Source organism: Crinia signifera, chromosome 5 (assembly GCF_055691185.1).
Source record: "Crinia signifera chromosome 5, ASM5569118v1, whole genome shotgun sequence".
NCBI lineage: Eukaryota > Metazoa > Chordata > Amphibia > Anura > Myobatrachidae > Crinia > Crinia signifera.
Window position 1 is genome coordinate 334,657,592 of NC_139221.1, and position 13,839 is coordinate 334,671,430.

Genomic DNA, 13,839 nt, shown 5'->3' on the forward strand with positions numbered 1-13,839 from the left:
GACATTGATATTGTGTGCCCCGGCCCCACAGTGCCAGATATGATATGCCCCCACACAGTGCCAGACATATACCCGACACCATGATGCCCATTACACTCACATATGCCCCCATAGTGCCAGACACTGATACTGTATGCCCCCGCCCCACAGTGCCAGATATGATATGCCCCCACACAGTGCCAGACATATACCCGACACCATGATGCCCATTGGGCCATTACACTCACATATGCCCCATAGTGCCAGACAGACACTGACATCATACTGTATGCCCCCACAGTGCCAGAAGCCTCACCTGCTGCAGTGACCACGGCTTACCTTAGTCCTCCTTTACTGATCCCTTCTATCCAGCATCATATACTGGCCAATACTTCCACCAGTACTCCTCTACTGACCACGGCTTACCTTAGTACTGCTCTACTGACCCCATCTATCCAGCATCATATACTGGCCAATACTTCCACCAGTACTCTTCTACTGACCACTGCTTTCCCTAATCTACCTCTACTGACCACTGCTTACCTTAGTACTGCTCTACTGACTCCATCTATCCAGCATCATATACTGGCCAATACTTCCACCAGTACTCTTCTACTGACCCCTGCTTTCCCTAATCTACCTCTACTGACCACTGCTTACCTTAGTACTGCTTTACTGACTCCATCTATCCAGCATCATATACTGGCCAATACTTCCACCAGTCCTCTTCTACTGACCACTGCTTACCCTAATCTACCTCTACTGACCCCTGCTTACCTTAGTACTGCTTTACTGACTCCATCTATCCAGCATCATATACTGGCCAATACTTCCACCAGTCCTCTTCTACTGACCACTGCTTTCCCTAATCTACCTCTACTGACCACTGCTTACCTTAGTACTGCTCTACTGACTCCATCTATCCAGCATCATATACTGGCCAATACTTCCACCAGTCCTCTTCTACTGACCCCTGCTTACCCTAATCTACCTCTACTGACCCCTGCTTACCTTAGTACTGCTCTACTGACCCCATCTATCCTGCATCATCTACTGACCACTGCTTACCTTAGTACTGCTCTACTGACTCCATCTATCCTGCATCATCCAGCGCCCCCCCTCCCCTTCGAGTGACGTCACAGGCTGCCTGCGCGCCCAAACAAGGTGGTCCCTCCCTCCGTCCCCTGGGGTGGCCAATCCCCACAATCGGCCGCCAGCCGCCCAGCCTCCCTTAGCAATGCGCCCGGGCCGCACCGCACCGCACACACAGCAGGGGGAGAGGGGGGCGGGTCGGCATAGCATGATGCGCAGTGCGCATCATGCTATGCCGACCCGCCCCCCTCTCCCCCTGTGTGTGCGGTGCGGCCCGGGTGCTCAACTGATATCATGCTGAGTGAGTGTGTTGCATGCTGGGACTTGTAGTCTCGCCCCCCCCCTCCCGGTCTGTGCGCCGCCGCAGTCGCACACAGCCTGCTGCCCTGGCCTGGCTGTCACTGAGAGTGACTGACAGCCAGGGCCGGGACAGAGAACACCGGCCAACTCAGAGCTCTGGGTGTCACCCCAGAGACTGGTGACACCCGGTGCGGCCGGCACCCCCCGCACCTGGCTAGTGACGCCACTGGTCTTGTGGTCCGCGGCCCATCCAGAGGGGGACCTGCTGCCATCGGCCCCCCCTGGCTCAGGGGCCCGGTTGCAGATGCGACCGCTGCGACCCCTTTAGCTACGCCACTGCTGGAAGTTATTTATCAGGGCCCCTTCATTCAGCCCAATGCCCCCTTCTCCCACCTCATCTCCCACCATCTGTGCAGTAAAGGGGTAATTAGTGGAAATTACTGATCCAGGCCCTACATGCTGAGCGGTTGATATAATACCCTCTACCACCCGCGGGACATCAAAGCTTCCCCCACCCCTACCGCTGGAGGATCGGTAGGGGCCCCAATACATTGCTATGCCCAGGGGTCTACACTGCTATTATGTATATATAGTATATATATATATATATATATATATATATATATATATATAACAGGATGGGGGGAGCGGCGGCACTCAGCAAAACAAATAAGACCAGGACTCTGGTTAAAGTCACCAACGTTTCTGAGCCAGTGCGGCTCTTTTATCAAGGTGCAGAAGACAAAAAATTGTGAAACAATCAAAGTTTAAATACCTTTCCAGCTCCCGCGCTGTCCACGCCGGCCGTCGGGTCTGCAGGCTCAGCCAGATGACGTCACTGCTATCACCACAGCCGGGTAGCAGCGAGGGAGGAGGGCGGGACATACACGTAGCTGAAAAGAAATTTGAATATGCATGAGACAAGTTGCGTGAATAAACAGTGTTACAAAGCGTATCAGGCGCTTTACATATGCAAAATAACTGTGTCACTATACACACTAACAGTGCAACAATAAGAGCATATGATTATGCATGTATAAAAGTGCAAATATTAAAATCACTGCAAACAATTTCTAAAATGACAAGTGCAGATAGGTGACATAGTGTTTAAAATGTGGATAAAAACAAAGATACTGTGCACCCTGCTAACGACCCGTTGCTTACTGCGTCAGAACTGGATTTAAGAATAATTTTTTACCAAAAATAGTGGACACAGTCCATTTTTAAATTAATTTAATTTAACGCAATGGGCTCAACCTAGCACTATGTATCATTCAGGGGGCCATTATCGAGGACCACCTTGGTATTTGATACATGTATCTAACAATGTATTTGTAAACTTTTGCCGGTGTCGACTCTGGATGTGTTGACACCAAGACGGATGGAAGTTTAAACCTGTTATTTTAAGGCCATGATGGAGTGATGTTAATTTCACAGAAAATAAGAATATCCTGCGTGCTCATTAAGCCCTTTAGGGGCCAGAGTTTCTAGGCGGTAAATCCACCTGCTTTCAGCTTGGCATAGTGCCAAACCCCGATCACCCCCACGTTTTGGTATAGGAATTTGTTCAATGATCCGATGTCGCAGGGACGACAGCGGATGTCTAGCCGTGGCAAAGTGGCGAGCCACAGGTTGCTCGCTAGTCCCTGTTTGGATGGCGCTTTTAATCGCAGACCTGTGTGCTGCTGCTCTTTCTTTAAATGCCCGTGTGGTTTTGCCGACATAGTGTCGACCACACGGGCAGCTGATGAGGTACACAACGTAACTTGATGAACAGGTCACTCTCTGCCTGATCTTAATGGGTTTTCCCGAGTATGGGTGATGGAATGTGTCTCCAGCCGACATAAAGCTGCACGTGGTGCAACCTGTGCATTTGAAACACCCCACCCTCGGGACACCCAGAAAGGTCGACATGGTTGGTATTGATGTGACTACATCATTTTTCACCAAGTAATTCTTTAAGTTTTTGCCTCTGGTGTAGGCGCACATCAATTTTTTGTTATGTAAAGATGGTAACAGGGGGTCTGTGTTAACAATGGGCCACTGGGATTTGGCTACGCTGCTAATGGCGGGGCTGTAGGCATGAAATGAATTTACCCAGATAAATTTATCATCGATGGTTTTGGCACGGGACTGTTTAATCACCTCCTCTCTGGGTAATAGGCTAACCGCAAGTTTAGATTTTTCTAGCGCATCCCTGTCATACCCCCTGGCCGCAAACTTGTCCACCATAGTGGATAATGATGACTCAAGATCTACGGGGCTGCTTACAATGCGTCGCACCCGTAGCATTTGGGATAGCGGGAGTCCTTTTTTCAGGGGAATGGGATGGTGGCTGGTTGCCAGCAACAGATTGTTCCTGTCGGTAGCCTTGCTGAACAGGGAGGTGGAAATAACACCATCTGATACTTGGATTTTCACGTCCAGAAAGTTGACACTCTCCTGGCTAACCGTGTAGGTCAATTTCACAGGTGAGCTGGACACATTGTGGGCGGTAATCAATTCCTCAAACTTTTGTTTAGACCCATCCCAGAAGATCAGCAGGTCATCTATGTACCTAGTATACAGGACAAGGTGCCTGCTGACCTCTGGGTGGTTGAAGAATAGTTGTTGTTCCACCTGGAACATATAACTGTTAGCTAGCGACGGGGCCACTGAGGACCCCATCGCACACCCGCACAATTGTAAATAGTACCTGTTATCAGACATAAAGAAGTTACGCTCAAGGGTCAATTTCAACAATGTTAGAAAAAACTCAATATCAGGGCCTTTGTAGAGCGGATTGCCCGAAATGAGTGTCCGTACCGCCGCGAGCCCCCCACCGTGTGGAATACACGTGTAGAGACTCGCGACGTCCACGGTACACAGCAGGCACCCAGCTGGTACTTGACCCAACTCCAACAATTTTGTTAAAAGAGCATTTGTGTCCTTGAGATACGAACGCTCCCCCTGGACACAGGGCTGCAGGAAGTAGTCCAGATAAATGGACACCACTTGGTAGAGGGACCCCCGGGCTGAGATGATGGGTCTGCCCGGGGGGTTCCTACTATCCTTGTGGATTTTCGGGATGGTATAAAGGAGCGGCACTATCGGGAAGGGAGTGGAAAGAGTCTCCCGAGTGATGTTGTCAATAATTCCATCCTGTACTGCAGATTGAAGAATCTTGTCAAGTTCCAATTTGTACTCCTTGGAAGGATTAATGGGAAGTAAACGATATACAGCTTCGTCCGATAACTGCCGAGTGATCTCTTTGAGGTAATCTGTGGTGTCTTGCACCACTAGGCCACCTCCTTTGTCGGCCGGGCGAAAGGTAATTGATGTGTCTCTGCTCAGAGATTTGAGGGCGTTCCATTCCGTAGATGAAAAATTGGAATGGGTGGTGTTTCTTTTGGATAGGACCTTGGCGGTCTCTTGTTCAATGCGTCAACCTGTGGCTCGCCACTTTGCCACGGCTAGACATCCGCTGTCGTCCCTGCGACATCGGATCATTGAACAAATTCCTATACCAAAACGTGGGGGTGATCGGGGTTTGGCACTATGCCAAGCTGAAAGCAGGTGGATTTACCGCCTAGAAACTCTGGCCCCTAAAGGGCTTAATGAGCACGCAGGATATTCTTATTTTCTGTGAAATTAACATCACTCCATCATGGCCTTAAAATAACAGGTTTAAACTTCCATCCGTCTTGGTGTCAACACATCCAGAGTCGACACCGGCAAAAGTTTACAAATACATTGTTAGATACATGTATCAAATACCAAGGTGGTCCTCGATAATGGCCCCCTGAATGATACATAGTGCTAGGTTGAGCCCATTGCGTTAAATTAAATTAATTTAAAAATGGACTGTGTCCACTATTTTTGGTAAAAAATTATTCTTAAATCCAGTTCTGACGCAGTAAGCAACGGGTCGTTAGCAGGGTGCACAGTATCTTTGTTTTTATCCACATTTTAAACACTATGTCACCTATCTGCACTTGTCATTTTAGAAATTGTTTGCAGTGATTTTAATATTTGCACTTTTATACATGCATAATCATATGCTCTTATTGTTGCACTGTTAGTGTGTATAGTGACACAGTTATTTTGCATATGTAAAGCGCCTGATACGCTTTGTAACACTGTTTATTCACGCAACTTGTCTCATGCATATTCAAATTTCTTTTCAGCTACGTGTATGTCCCGCCCTCCTCCCTCGCTGCTACCCGGCTGTGGTGATAGCAGTGACGTCATCTGGCTGAGCCTGCAGACCCGACGGCCGGCGTGGACAGCGCGGGAGCTGGAAAGGTATTTAAACTTTGATTGTTTCACAATTTTTTGTCTTCTGCACCTTGATAAAAGAGCCGCACTGGCTCAGAAACGTTGGTGACTTTAACCAGAGTCCTGGTCTTATTTGTTTTGCTGAGTGCCGCCGCTCCCCCCATCCTGTTACATATTCAGCTTGCATGCTGCCGGCTGCTACGGAGGGCACCAGGGATAGCTACAAATTACTCCCCAAGCCATAAGACGGAGTGCCACTAAATCCAATTGCTATATATATATATATATATATATATATATATATATATATATATATATATATATATATATGTGTGTGTGTGTGTGTGTATATTATTATTATTATTATTATTATTATTATTATTTATATACATTTGGTCTATCCATAATACTTTAACTGACCCGGCATATACTGGGTCACCTAAGTGTCCATCTCCGTGCTTTGCTCCGCCCCTCTGGAAACCCCCTTCTGAAAATCCTGCGTTTGCCACTGAAGGCCAATTTACTTATCACGGGCAGCAGTGGATCTGACATGGAAAACAGCAGCATGGATCTCACATATTAGTGGTGTCCGTGAAACCAACCAGTTACCCTGACGGGCCATTTCGGCGCAGAGGCGCCTTTTTCAAAATGTGTCAACTGGCACTGGTTCAGCTAGACCTTAAATAAGGAGTAAATCAATGCATACTCACATGCTCAGGTGCGCCGCAGACGCCATCCTCACCGGCGCGTCCTCCCGCCGCTTCTCCACTTCCGCCTGGTTCCCATCAATATCAATTATGCAAACTGTGGCCACCGAATGAATGATTTTAAATTCATGCCAATAGACCACATCCCGCCACTGCGAAGAGGGGGTGATCGGCATAAGAGACTCCTCCAACGGGAAAGTCAGTGGATTTATAATTTGAAATCATTAGCCCCCTCAGGTCTCAATGAGGAATTTAATATGTCCGTTTTCATTTGATTGTGTGGTGGTGAATCGATGGTGGAGCCTGTTCTGGGTCTTGGTGACCCACTGGCCTTGTTTTGATACATCATCTAGATGAATTGAATCTCTTGGTGCATTTATAGGTTCTCTTATAGGTTTCCTTTTGTTATATTTATTTTTGATGGAACCTGCCTGTGCTGTTGGTAGCGAGGACATAGGGTACAGACACTCCTGTGTCAGAAGTGATAATATAGTCTCAATGTAACATCTGGCCCGCTCCCACAGCACATGCAGCAACCATCCGTTCTATTTATTTGCATTATGTATTATTTTGATGTATTTGTGATGTATATTATTTGATGCTATATCCTAGGGATGGAAACATCGCGTCTCCATGCCAATGATGACGCCGGAATGACAACATCCGGTGCAGTGCGGTCGTCTTCCGGTTCCCCGCACTCCCCAGACCTGTTTTTTGGTTCCTATGGCCGATACTAAGTTCCGGCTATTGATGGGAACCAGGCGGAAGTGGAGAAGCGGCGGGAGGACGCGCCGGCGAGGATGGCGTCTGCGACGCACCAGAGCATGTGAGTATGCATTGATTTACTCCTTATTTAAGGTCTAGCTGAACCAGTGCCAGTTGACACCCTTTGAAAAAGGCGCCTCTGCGCCGAAACGGCCCATCAGGGTAACTGGTTGGTTTCACGGACACCACTAATATGTGAGATCCATGCTGCTGTTTTCCATGTCAGATCCACTGCTGCCCGTGATAAGTATATTGGCCTTATATACTATTATCTCACAATAAATGTGTGATGAACTCTTTTTGAATTTCGTTTGCTTGGATGTGCTGGTCCTATCAATGGTCTTCTGACTACTGGTATAAGTCTCTGTATATATATACAGATGGAGCCGGGCTCCCTCTTGCTGGCGAATCGCCAGACTGTCTCCGCTGGCGATCCGCCAGCAGCCCGGCGCTCCATCTGACTGACGCGCACGCAGGTCTCAGTTTCCGGGCGGCGGGGCGACGGGAACCTGTCCTTCTCCGCTTCAGGGAGATGGACAGGGTTAGGGGGGGTGCGGGGAGGCGGTTGGGACCCCGGGTGACCGCCGACAAGCCGGCGGGGACCCGAGGGAAGCGCCATTGGAAGGGGACGTGCACGCATCTCGTGTGCGCGTGTCCCCTTTCGCAGATCAGATGGCAGCTGGCGGGGGATGACGGCTGGCAATTCTGCTGCCATCCCCTGCAAAAGACAACGCCGGCTCCATCCCCTGAGAAAGACTGTGAATATCAGTTGAAACGGCTGTTGGGCCGTGTCTGTATACGATCTCATGCCTTAAATAAATCTACATTGGACTTCTACAAGTGTGTGCCGGTTCTTCCCAAAACCTTCTGCAAGGAGTGCTTATATATATATATATATATATATATATATATATATATATATATATATATATAGACAATGAAGTAGAACGTCACTCCGGGGCTTGTAGATAACAAAAGTTTTAATTCAGCGTTATGTCAACGCGTTTCGGGTATAACCCGTCGTCAGGACATGAATAAAAATATATAAATATTTTTTTGTACGGTATCCATAAGTTATGCCATACATATTTTCTGTATTGATTACAGACAGGATTATATGCAGTATAAAAAGCGTGAAATATGCATGAAAAATACTTAAAATATGCATGAAAAGTTTTAAATATGATATGTCTAGTGCTGTGCAAAGGATTTTTTTTCTTCCTGGCTGCTACAGCAGACTGCAGCGTCCTAGGCTCTTCTGTTATCAACTACACAGATCCTCATCTGCAGCACAGATGGATCAAATGTCAGTATAGCGTGTGAAAGCGGCGCAGTGAAAGGCTTTCTCCCTGCGCAGCATACTCACTGTGACCCGGAGTTTCCTTGATGTCACAACCCTTCTGCCCACCTCCTCTGCTGCAGAAGTCTCTCTTGGCGCAAAGTCCCAGGCCAGGGGCAGGCAAAGGTTCAGGAGATTTGTGGCATAACCTGCCCCGACTGACTTTTATTAACCCCTTCCCGACATATGACGTACATTTACGTCATATGTCGGTTGAGGGGGAATCAAGCCAGCTCACGGAGTGAGCTGGCTTGAAAGAGAGCAGGTAATGGCTGTATATTACAGCCAGGTCCCTGCTCTCACGGCCACGAGCGGCGAGTTCGCCGATCGTGGCCGTTTAACCCTTTAAGCACCGCGGGCAAAGCGACCACAGTGCTTAAATAGCTGATCGGAGGGGGGGCGCCCCCCTCCGGCGCCGATCGGGGCCCCCCGCAGCGAGATCGGAGGGTGCCTATCGGTTGCCATGGTAGCCAGGGGTCTAATGTAGACCCCTGTGCTGGCCGTGTCTGCATACCTATCATATCCTGCCTGAGGCAGGATGTAATAGGAAGTGCATAAAATCACTACGTTCAGCCATAGAGCTCTATGGCTGAACCTAGTACAGGCGATCGCGCCCCCTAGTGGTCAAGTACACTAGGGGGCCTTGTAGTAAAAGTAAAAAAAAAAATAAAGTTAAAAAAAAAAAAAAAAAAAAAAAAATATTAAAAGTTCAAATCACCCCCCTTTCCCCATTTCCCAAATAAAAATAAATAAAAAATAAAAAAAATAAACATATTTGGTATCGCCGCGTTCCTAAAAGTCCGATCTATTAAAATATAACATTAGTTATCCCGCACGGTTAAAGGCGTAAACGGAAAATAATCCCCAACGCCAAAACTACGTTTTTACCCAAAAAAAAATAACTAAAAGAGATCAGAAAGTCGCCCATATCCCATAATGGTATTAATTAAAAAGTACACTTCAGCCCGCAAAAAATGAGCCCTCACCCAGGTCCGTAGGTGGAAAAATAAAAAAGTTATAAGCCGCAGAACATGGCGACGCAACGCAAATTAGAAAAACCGTAAAAGTTGCGATTTTTTTTTTTTGTGGTAAAACATAACGAAAACTATATAAGTTTGGTATCACCGGAATCGTAACGACCCATAGAATAAAGATAACCCATCATTTTAAACGAACTATGAACTCCAAAAAAACCGTAACCAGCGCAAAATTGTGCAATGGCGTTTTTTTTTTTTTTTACCCCACATTGAATTATTTCCTGATTCCCCAGAATATTATACGGTATAGTAAATGGTACCATTACAAAGTACAACTTGTCCCGCAAAAAAAAAGCCCTCATGTGTCTATATAGCCGGAAAATTAAAAAAGTTACGCTTATTTGAACGCAAGGAGGAAAAAAAAAAAAAAATTACCATAAAAGGCAATGTCGGGAAGGGGTTAAAATAGATTGGCAGCCTAGAGCAATGTCCCCCACACTGCGCACCTATTGGCCCGGCCTGCACACTCTACCACTACCTGGCCAGCAGGAGGGTAAATCAGTGCTGTGATTCGTGGGTGGAAAGGTGGTGGGTCCTAAAATATGCATTATCACTAGATTTTAGGTAAAATATGCAATAACAAGTGAGAATGGGCAAAATATGTGAATGCATATAATCCTGTCTCTAGTAATGATATACAACATCTATGTGGATTATAGGACAAATTAGTCTTTACAATGAATTTGCACTGTTATTTTTCACGTCATACACTTCACTGATAAATACATATCTAAATTATACAGGTACCAGCTACTGCTTGATTGTGGAAATCCTTGTTCCTTAAATTTTATGATTCAGTCCTATACCTAGGTATGTAGTCAGTGATTTTGGCTTGGGTGACACTTAAAACTTTTTTCACTCAGAATGGTCAGTTACCGCCATTCCCCCTCTATTATATCCTATAGAGGGCATTCTCTATCTCACAAAAAAATTTGGTTTGACAAATGGAAAATACAGAATCAAACACAATTTTCTCTATTGGAAGGTATGATACCTTAAATAATTCTGTCAGCACGTTTTTCTTCACCACTTCCTATGTCCACTTCCTCTGTTTCTTTCATTTTTCTAGATAAATTATTGACGAATATAGTCACTTTAAAAACAAGCTATTTTCTTATATAGCTCGTTCTAATACTGATCTCCAAACAGCTCTTCGAAGTCTGTCCTATAAATTTTCACTTCACGTAAAAATATTTATTGTAAATTGATTTGTACAATTATGTTATAATTTATTGTAGACTAATACCCCTGATGAAGTCTTGATTGATAAGACGAAACGCGTTGGGTCACTTCAGTATTATGCACGAAAACTTCATGACCAAATAAAGATATCGGACAAACCGTTTATCACTTCGAGTATTATTACATCTCAAGTCATGGACCGTTATTAACTTTTTAAGTCATTTCTTTCTGATGAGATCATTTGGCGCTTTTCCACTTTTGTTGTTTATGTTTGCTATGGTACGTTTCTCAACCTTCAGGGAATCTAAGTGGATAAGTGGCCTATCCCATTATATACAGTTTACTAATTTATAATATATAAAGTGTCATTTAGCGCGACTAGGGGTATTGTTGGAATATATATATATATATATGTAGGTGTGTGTATGTATATGTGTGTAGGTATATATGTGTGTGTGTGTGTGTACAAACACTCCATCAGACAGAAACGCAGAAAAGGAAATAATCCACCATAAAAGAGCCTAAATCCATTGGAGTCCATTCTAAGTATAATTGCGCCACCTGCTGGATACAGGGAATATAACGGGGGACTTAGAAATATAAAAATTATTTATATACTGTAGGGCTCTTTTACATACATCATCCCTTACCTGTCCTCACAGACACGGAGGAATGATACAGAGCCTGATAGCCAGGGGATTCCTCCCACCACTAGTATCCCGGGTAATCCTCCCGCCAGTAGTATCCCGGGTAATCCTCCCGCCAGTAGTATCCCGGGTAATCCTCCCACCAGTAGTATCCCGGGTAATCCTCCCGCCAGTAGTATCCAGGGTAATACTCCCACTACGAGTATCCAGGGTAATCCTCCCACCACTAGTATCCCGCTACACCTATCCGGGTAATCCTCCCACCACACCTATCCCGGGTAATCCTCCCACCACTAGGCTACACCTATCCCGGTAATACTCCCACCACTAGGCTATACCTGTCCCGGGTAATCCTCCCACCACTAGGCTACACCTATCCCGGGTAATCCTCCCACCACTAGGCTACACCTATCCCGGTAATACTCCCACCACTAGGCTACACCTGTCCCGGGTAATCCTCCCACCACTAGGCTACACCTATCCCGGGTAATCCTCTCACCACACCTATCCCGGGTAATCCTCCCACCACTAGGCTACACCTATCCCGGGTAATCCTCCCACCACTAGGCTACACCTATCCCGGGTAATCCTCCCACCACACCTATCCCGGGTAATCCTCCCACCACTAGGCTACACCTATCCCGGTTAATCCTCCCACCACACCTATCCCGGGTAATCCTCCCACCACTAGGCTACACCTATACCGGGTAATCCTCCCACCACTAGGCTACACCTATCCCGGGTAATCCTCCCACCACTAGGCTACACCTATCCCGGGTAATCCTCCCACCACTAGGCTACACCTATCCCGGGTAATCCTCCCACCACTAGGCTACACCTATCCCGGGTAATCCTCCCACCACTAGGATACACCTATCCCGGGTAATCCTCCCACCACACCTATCCCGGGTAATCCTCCCACCACTAGGCTACACCTATCCCGGGTAATCCTCCCACCACTAGGCTACACCTATCCCGGGTAATCCTCCCACCACACCTATCCCGGGTAATCCTCCCACCACACCTATCCCGGGTAATCCTCCCACCACACCTATCCCGGGTAATCCTCCCACCACTAGGCTACACCTATCCCGGGTAATCCTCCCACCACACCTATCCCGGGTAATCCTCCCACCACACCTATCCCGGGTAATCCTCCCACCACACCTATCCCGGGTAATCCTCCCACCACACCTATCCCGGGTAATCCTCCCACCACACCTATCCCGGGTAATCCTCCCACCACACCTATCCCGGGTAATCCACCCACCACACCTATCCCGGGTAATCCTCCCACCACACCTATCCCGGGTAATCCTCCCACCACTAGGCTACACCTATCCCGGGTAATCCTCCCACCACACCTATCCCGGGTAATCCTCCCACCACACCTATCCCGGGTAATCCTCCCACCACACCTATCCCGGGTAATCCTCCCACCACACCTATCCCGGGTAATCCTCCCACCACACCTATCCCGGGTAATTCTCCCACCACCTATCCCGGGTAATCCTCCCACCACTAGGCTACACCTATCCCGGGTAATCCTCCCACCACTAGCAGAGCCGGCCCTAGCCTAAATTACGCCCTAGGCAAGATTTTGACTGTTGCCCCCTAGCACTGCCACTAGTTCCGTCTCCCCTTTCCCAGCACCATCAACCCTCATCATAGCAGTCATCATTTTGGTGTCCCTACCCGCAATATTTTAAATAGAACCAGCACACCCATTCGGTGCCTTTTTTGCTGAAAATTCGTCTTATTTGCATTGTTATGACCAGCACACACAAGGAGCTTCTGCTGATTAAAATGATATGCAGCATGCCTATATTCTGTGTGCGACTGTGGCTGTACCTGCATACGGAATGCTATGTTACAGTGATTTCCATTAATACACTATTTCATATGCAGATACAGCCTCACTCACACACAGAATATAGGCATGCTGCATATCATTTTAATCAGCAGAAGCTGCTGATGCCCCTAGGCATTCCAAATGCCCTAGGCAATTGCCTAGTTGGCCTATGCCTAAGGCCGGCCCTGACCACTAGGCTACACCTATCCCGGGTAATCCTCCCACCACTAGGCTACACCTATCCCGGGTAATCCTCCCACCACACCTATCCCGGGTAATCCTCCCACCACACCTATTCCGGGTAATCCTCCCACCACACCTATCCCGGGTAATCCTCCCACCACACCTATCCCGGGTAATCCTCCCACCACACCTATCCCGGGTAATCCTCGCACCACACCTATCCCGGGTAATCCTCCCACCACTAGGCTACACCTATCCCGGGTAATCCTCCCACCACTAGGCTACACCTATCCCGGGTAATCCTCCCACCACACCTATCCCGGGTAATCCTCCCACCACACCTATCCCGGGTAATCCTCCCACCACACCTATCCCGGGTAATCCTCCCACCACTAGGCTACACCTATCCCGGGTAATCCTCCCACCACTAGGCTACACCTATCCCGGGTAATCCTCCCACCACTAGGCTACACCTATCCCGGGTAATCTTCCCACCACT

General features: G+C 47.5%; 1 protein-coding gene across 7 annotated transcripts in view; it reads right to left on the reverse strand.

Moving 5' to 3' along the window:
• Nucleotides 1-13,839, reverse strand: part of MROH1 (maestro heat like repeat family member 1) — a 405,085-nt gene that overhangs the window by 273,117 nt on the left and 118,129 nt on the right. The window lies entirely within an intron of this gene.